The following is a 7,842-nucleotide window of genomic DNA, read 5'->3' as shown; positions in this document are numbered from 1 at the left end:
TGATTATTCCTCCTAACTATCTTCTCATTGACGCTCTTTACCACGTCGGCCTTGACCTGCCTGCCCAACAAACTTTAGTAAACGTTAAGTGTTTAAATTATCTAAAACAGTGTTTTTTCATGTGCACAATTTATCTACCGTCACCGTCGACGTTGATTAGTCCTAGAGGGGAGCAAGCAGCTAAGAAGCTTCCACCGATTAATTAATTTTATTGCATGACATTATATTTGAACACCAAAATTTCTGAAACCTACAGCCTCCGTCCCAGGAACAGTGCATTCTTCCGCTCTTTGTGTTTAATGTTTGACCGTCTATCTTATTTAACAAATGATTAGTATTTTTATTACCATTAGATAATAAAACATAAATAATATTTTAAACGTGATTATTTTTTAATATTTTTTAAATAAGACAAATCATCGAGCGTTGAACACAGAAATAACAAATGCACTTAAATTTGAACGGAGATAATATAACTCAGTAAGACTGCGAGATAAGGACGTGGATACTGAATAGCACGTGTGAAAGACATGTTAGGGAAATAATTTAGTGGTGCTTGATCAATCACAGCTGTGATTTTTCCCTTTTTTTATTTGGAAAAATCCGGGAAATTTCCGGGACAACAATATGGATCCCTGGTTCTTGACATGTATATGCTCGCTCATTCCCTAAATGTTTGACGTCGTTGACTTTTTTATACACGTTTAACTATTTGTCTTATTCAAAAAATTTACATAATTATTAATTATTTTTATATCATTTTATTTGTGGTTAAATATACTTTTATGCATATATATACCTTTACATATTTGACAAAAAATTAAGTAAGACGAATAATCAAACGTTTATAAAAAAAATCAATGACATCGAACATTTAGGGACAGAGATAGTATGTGGCACCAACTAGGTAAATGGTAAAGGATACCAAGAGTAGGTTCCCAGAATGATTTTTAGGCGTCTTTTCTTTGAACAAAAAAATCTATAAAGAAAATTGGATGGATAGGTAAATGACGTGGACGTATCCGGTTTTTACTTTACATGTGCACAAGTGTGCTTTTATTTGTTATTAAATTAAATTAAAACAGAAATTAAACATGATATATATCACAATCATCAATTTCTCCCTCAGGACACTGATAGTAAGGGCAAGATGTCGGGAAGGAGACAAATGAGACATGATGCTAGCTAGAGCCCGACCCTGCCTAAATTTCCTATCAAAATATCCCTCTTGTCTCGTATAAGTCGCCTCCACCAAAGATTTTAAATTGTATGCACGTCTATAATTAAATCTTAACATTATATATTAGTTGCTGTATGCAATTTTTAAATCATTGTGTAATTAAAATATCCGTTTGATTGGACAACACAATGTGCTAGACACTGGATGGATGCCCCGCGCATTGCTACATGAGAGCTGTGTGATAATATAGTAGATATGAATTCTAAAAAAAATCTTACCTACTATAAGATTTTTTTCAATGTATTTATATATTTTTGTGCATTTATCAATTATCTATATGTTATAAATGGTTAGGTTGTATGGTATGCCTTTTGGGAGAAGAGATGCAATTTACACTCTTGATGAATCATCCAAAGGCTAAAAACAAATAAGGTGATGTGAAGAGATACAATTTACACTCTTGATGTATCATCCTAAGACTAAAAACAATTAAGATGATGTAGTTTAATTCACATCCCTGATGTATTATCCTAAGGCTAGAAAACAATTGAGATGACGTGGCTTCGTGAGAGAAGAGAGAATGCAATTGACTTTATAGAAAGTAGGAATATGGGGTAACTAGCCGAGCGTTAAGGCTTGTTATTAACAAGCCTTAACACTCTGTTCGTTAAATTTTGTAAGCTAAAAGCCTAGCTTAGCTCAGCTTACAGGTTGGCTTGTTAATGATGTTTGTCTTATTTATCATTGTATAATTTATAGTCTAAAAACAATAGTTTTGATGTAATTATAAGTCAAAGCACTAGTTAATATGTCTTAAATACGTAAAACTATAGTGACATTTTGTACCAACAAGCTAAACAAGCAAGAAACGAGTTGGTTCATTAAACTTACGAGCTAAAAACCTAGCTCGGCTAATTAAGACTTTGAGTTCGAGTTGAGCTTAATACGAGCCACGAGATTTGAGCCCTTTGTCCATCCTAGCTAGACACCACACAGACATGCTTGCTTCATCGTACATTTTATATTTCTACAACTACTAGCATATTGCCTAAGCATTGTAACAAGATTTTAATTAAAAAGAAATATCATTGACCTATTATTATCATTATTTTTTATATATCCTATCTTATTTACTTTATATATTTATTTGCCATCTTTTTTTACTACACCAAGTAGAAGTTGGTGGAGGAAAAAACTAACATGTGGGCTCTCTGATATCTTTTCATAAAAATATGATAACGATAAGAGGGTGGTGGTGATATTCACCACCCACCATCATCACCATTTCTTTGTACAGAAGTATGGTATATGTTAATTTCGATCTGCAGTTCCAAGTGTTTAAAGATGTAATCCATGTTAGGAGTATTATTTGCTGCTAAAGTTGCATACGTTTGCTAATGCCATTGAAACGGGGATCGGATATAAAGCTAGCTCATTTGACTACCACTTTGGCTTTTCAACTAGAGGTGCATTGTGCAGCATGCGTGGCTGGACTAGACTAGATAGATAGTAGATACTCCATCCGTTTCCAAAAAAAAAAAGCCAACATCTTATATTATAAAACGGTTTACATTATGCAATGAAGATAGTACTAAGGTAACCAAAGGAAAGACACTAATTAAAGTACCAGTACGTACATCGATCTCTGTAGAGTATACACTAATTGCATATTGTACTCGTAGCTTAATTAACCAAGCAATTTTGTCATCTTTGAGAAGTTATCAGGAGGTACCACTACTTTCTATACCTAAGAGGTACTAAATTTTACGTAAAAAATAGTGTTACCTCATGGTACCTCCTTATGATGAGAAAAAAATGCTCTAATTAACCTGTTCGGTAAAATAATAATAAAAAAGCCTTTAGGCCGATAAACATTGGGACAATCCATATCAATCCTCATCTATATATGTACTTTGCTTGATCGGCAGACATGATCCTACAGAGGATAAGTTTAATTAATCCTAGTTATGTTAGTGCTGTCCAAAGAAAAAGATTCATAACCATTATTAACATCATGTACCCGTTTGACACCGATGTCGATTATCATGTATATGCACATAGTAGTACGTACGTAGAACCTTGCATTATAGTATATTATCAATGCAAAAATAGTACTTAATAGTTCAATTTTCCATATCATGTTATGTTTTAACAACAACAAATCTCTCATCGTTAATCATTCATAAGGCTCACTCGAATTGATTGATGCTAACACATGGAATTGGTAGCGAGGTGCATGTGGTGACTTCGTCAATCTCTACAGGATGTACCGACCAGGCTTCGGAGGTGCTCATAGGGGGAGGGTTTGCGTGCGTGTGTTCTTAGAGAAGAGTATGCGTGCATTCTAAGCATCTGCATTGTACTGGGTTCTAAAAAAATATAATATCCTAGTGATGTAGATCTGGCTTAATTCGATTAGCCTAACGGCAGATGCTACAAATTAATGGAATTAGCGAAGTTCCTTTCGGTTCTATGCCCAAAGAGTTGATACTCATTAGAGAAAAAAAAACTACTCCTACATGTTTGTCTATCTTCTATCGAAGCAAACAATGATTTGGAAGCTTATGCATAGTTAGAAGGTATTTTCTTTCTGAAAAGTCACAATACTATTATTAGTAAATTAAAAGAGGTTAGCAAGTGATTACAAGGTCTCGGGCAAAGCAATTCCGAAGGCATCTTCTAGGTGAATCCACGAGGCAATTAATAATGGTTGAAATGAAATTGACATGAAACTATGACGTCGTTAGAGCTAACTGCTAGCTCTAAAATCTTTTTATGTCACCAAGAACTAATATAGAGCCCACTTGTACAATATTAATATGCTACATCATCAATGCATGGTCTATCTCTCATACACACGTAATGTCTTGAAACTTGTGCTGTAGTTGACTATAAATCTGTAACCCGCTTTTCTTCTATATTATTTTCTCTCTCATCCACATAAGCATAAACATACATGATGTGGTTTTTTTAGAGCCCGCTTACATCACCTATTGTACTCGCTCTTATGACCAAGCAATTTTTTTACAACACATCTAAAAAACATGTAATTAGCTAATAAACAACACGAGTTACACGTTTTTCAGAGTATCTTTTAGTTGTGTCATGATCTTGCAATGTTACTTAGCTTACTATACGTTTTTCTGATGTTCTGTAACAAATTTTGCGGAACATTAATTCCATCTAAGGACCTCTACTAATGGGCATATCATAGACAAATTTGTTTTCTCTTTGGCTACATCGAGGCTTGTTGCTAAGCTGTTGATTTCTCATAAGCTTAGCAAGACCCAACTTATGATTGTCATGGAGATTTACGTCAAATCTAATACTAATTGCAAGTCAGTCGTCGAATGTGAACCCCTCGAGAGGGAGATCAATGGGCATTTCTCTTTATGTTCGGCCTAGGGAGCATGTGAGGAGTCGCAAGTTCGAATTTAATGGGTGGTGTAGTGAGTGCGTGCAGAAATCACACCAAAAAAAGTAAGCATACAGGTTTGGGCTTAGCATGCAAGGGCATAATACTCTACCCCTACGGATGTTCTTTTGTGGATTATGTGTAAACACAGACAATGAGAATGACAGAAGTCTCTAACAATGCATTGTTGGCTGTTTCCTTCTCTAGCTCCTAACCAACCACTCAAGTTTTAGGTTTATGTTTTGCCGCTCTCTCTTTTATGTGTTTATCTTATCTTCGCTAGGTCTGTCCCACATCCCTTGTTCCCTAGAATTGGCTCTCCTTTTATAGCCAAGGGGATACCATGGTGTCCTAATTCGAACATGCAATTACAATAACTCATCTCCTTCTTGTGCCTTTTGGGGTAGACATTTAATGGGCAAGGTTCATCCCTATTAACAGGGCATGCAATGGGTCTGGTAGTGCTAGAGAGCGGTGATAACCTTATGTATACATGTTGGCCCTCGTGAACAACACCCTTTGGTATGGATGGAGTTGGTAGCCACCACGCATACCGGTGGATATCAGACCAGTGGCCACTACATGTTGGTGAAGACGAGTGTTCGGTATGGATGGAGTTGGCAGTTAAGCCCGATTGATGTTCTTCATCAAATATCGATGACTAGGATTATGACGACGAGACCAAGGGATCCCACTATTTTCCTAAGCTTGCCCAAAGATCGAAAGTGGCTTCTCATCATAATTAGTGTTACGGAGTGGAGAGGTGGTGTTAGGCGCAATTAAATGCAGTTGGTGAGGTGCATCTGAGGGTCCTAGACCTCCTGAAGTGGGGCCCCAACTGTTGGGACCCAACGGGCATGCCACGCTAGTGAGCTTCGAGCCGACCCAACCACCTCTCACTCTTTGTGGGAGGGGTCCTAAGATGCCACAAGCCACTGATAAGGGAACTCTAATTCCCATAATGCTTACACCGGGGGTGAGCACTCGGTTTATTTGGTTTAAACAAAAATCGCTTTCTATGAAAATGACAATCGGAATATTATCAGAAAAATAAAACTGAAGAGAAAAACCAAGCTAGATCAGTTTAATTTTTTTTTCTGTTTTTGGTTTTTACTAAATCTTTGAGGTCGAGCGCAAATCATGTCCACCACTGAACCTTCCATATAGTGATGTGGTCTTCTAATGTGCTATTTTGTAGGATATGGGATTGACCCATGTGACAAGGAGTAAAATAATCAATGGAAATTATGTGCCTGGCACATAAGTGAGGTGCACACACATTAGTGGTTTCTGACGTATTAGAAGGCAATAGTTCAACTTCTTTTGGGAAAGTAAGTTTTTCCGAAGCAACAACCGAACCATGTACCAGAGACCAAAATAAAAACAAAGAAAAACCGAGCATAAAACCAAAAACTGAACAATTAACACTTCGGTTCGGTTACAGTGTTGTTAAAAAATGCCCACCCCTAGCCTCACTGACTGACCAAAGTCTCATAGATGGCTGATGCTCAACTTGAATGTCAATCTCAATGATGATTGAGGTTATTACTGCATTGAAAATGCTATGATGATCAATACATTAATTTAGGTTGATCTATAATATAGGTAGGATTTGATATCAAGCTAGCTTGACTCTATGTGGTCTAGCTCATTAGTACAATGATCTAGCTTGGCTCCGTACACTAATGACCTAATAAAAGGTTGGCTCGGTTCGTTTACTAGCTTGTTTAATTAGCTTGCAAGCCAATGTTAGGAAGGAGTGTGGACTAGCAAGTAACGAGGGTTGACGATAGAGGTAGATCCAAAGGGGTCGTGACGGGGGCAACCAACATTGGAGAAGACAATGAGTTGATCCAAGTGATGTGAGCTAATTAGGGGCACTCAGAAAGAGGAACTTGAGCTATGCCGATGACTCTCTTATTTACGACCCCTTTATTTGATCGATTGCTGCCACTGCCATGTCGATCCATGCTCGAGGCTTCCCTTGCCATGCCTGAACCAAATGGTGCTGCGGAAGAGGAGCTAGATTCGTGCTAACACTCTCTTCGTGTTGCCGTTCCCCGCCTAAGTCTGTCCGCCTCACTCCTGAGCTCAACCGACTACCACCAGCTTGAGGAACTCAGGAGGTTGCTGCCAGTAACACATGTAGCTGCTTATGAGGACAAGGTCGATGTCTAGAGCAACATGAGCCCACCATCATCACCACCCGCTGGCACGGAGGGGATGGGGACGAGGACAAGAGGAGCCAGTGAGGAAAGAAGAGGGCATGTGCTTGCATCAGACTGGTTGGGGCATTTGAGGAAAAGAGAAGATGAGGATGGGAAGCTTGGAGCTACCAACTCAGCGACATTGGTATGATATTTCCTTTGACTCATTTTGCTTGTGAGCTAGTTTGAGCTGGCTTGTTCACATTATTTTACCAACCAAGCTAATTAATCATGAACCGAGCTAGCTAACAAGGCATGGTCTTTTCATGTAGCCCTACCCATAGAAACTATCATTATGCCTAAGTATGAGACTAAGATTCACTTTTCTTAAACATGGTACTAATTTAAGACTCACTCTTCTTAATTCTTCCTGGTTAGTTAATTTACTCCAACTGCATGCGGTCAATTATTTCAACTTCGGATGATGACATTAACTTCATTAGAGCAAGTTCAATAGTACAACCAACTACTAGTTCCATTTTATCTTATAGTCAATCTAATAGTCAGTTCATATAATAGTTACCTACAAAACATCAATACATGGTCCCACATGTCATACACATCTCTCTTCTCTCTCCTCTTATCTCTTTAAAATATGCTTATAGTTGGCTTATAGCCTGCTATTGTACCTGCTCTTAGGAGTATACCAGAGTCATTAATTTAGCACTATCTAAATTAATCCACATGCCCTATATGCTATATATATATGAGATGCATGTTTCATTACCATAAAAAATGATTGTGCTTTAGACTTTATTTTTCTTGGAAAGCACACGGATAAGGTTGCTATGTCACAGCCAGGTGTTAAGCATAATTAGGCATGCAAGTGGAAGGCAAACGGAAAGCAGATATTACATTTGAAGGTTCAATTCAACGACCATTCCATCTTCTTCTACCTTCCGAGTTCCGACAATGCACGTACGCTGACATGCATGCAGAGACTATATATCCGGTGAACTTCAACGACATACTCCCTCCATCTCTAAACTTAATTTTTATATACGTTTTATCATTCATCTTATTCAAAAAATTTAAATAAT

The sequence above is a fragment of the Oryza brachyantha genome, chromosome 10, assembly GCF_000231095.2.
Source record: "Oryza brachyantha chromosome 10, ObraRS2, whole genome shotgun sequence".
Classification (NCBI taxonomy): Eukaryota; Viridiplantae; Streptophyta; class Magnoliopsida; order Poales; family Poaceae; genus Oryza; species Oryza brachyantha.
The sequence above is the reverse complement of the archived record's forward strand: the minus strand, read 5'-3'. Positions refer to the sequence as shown.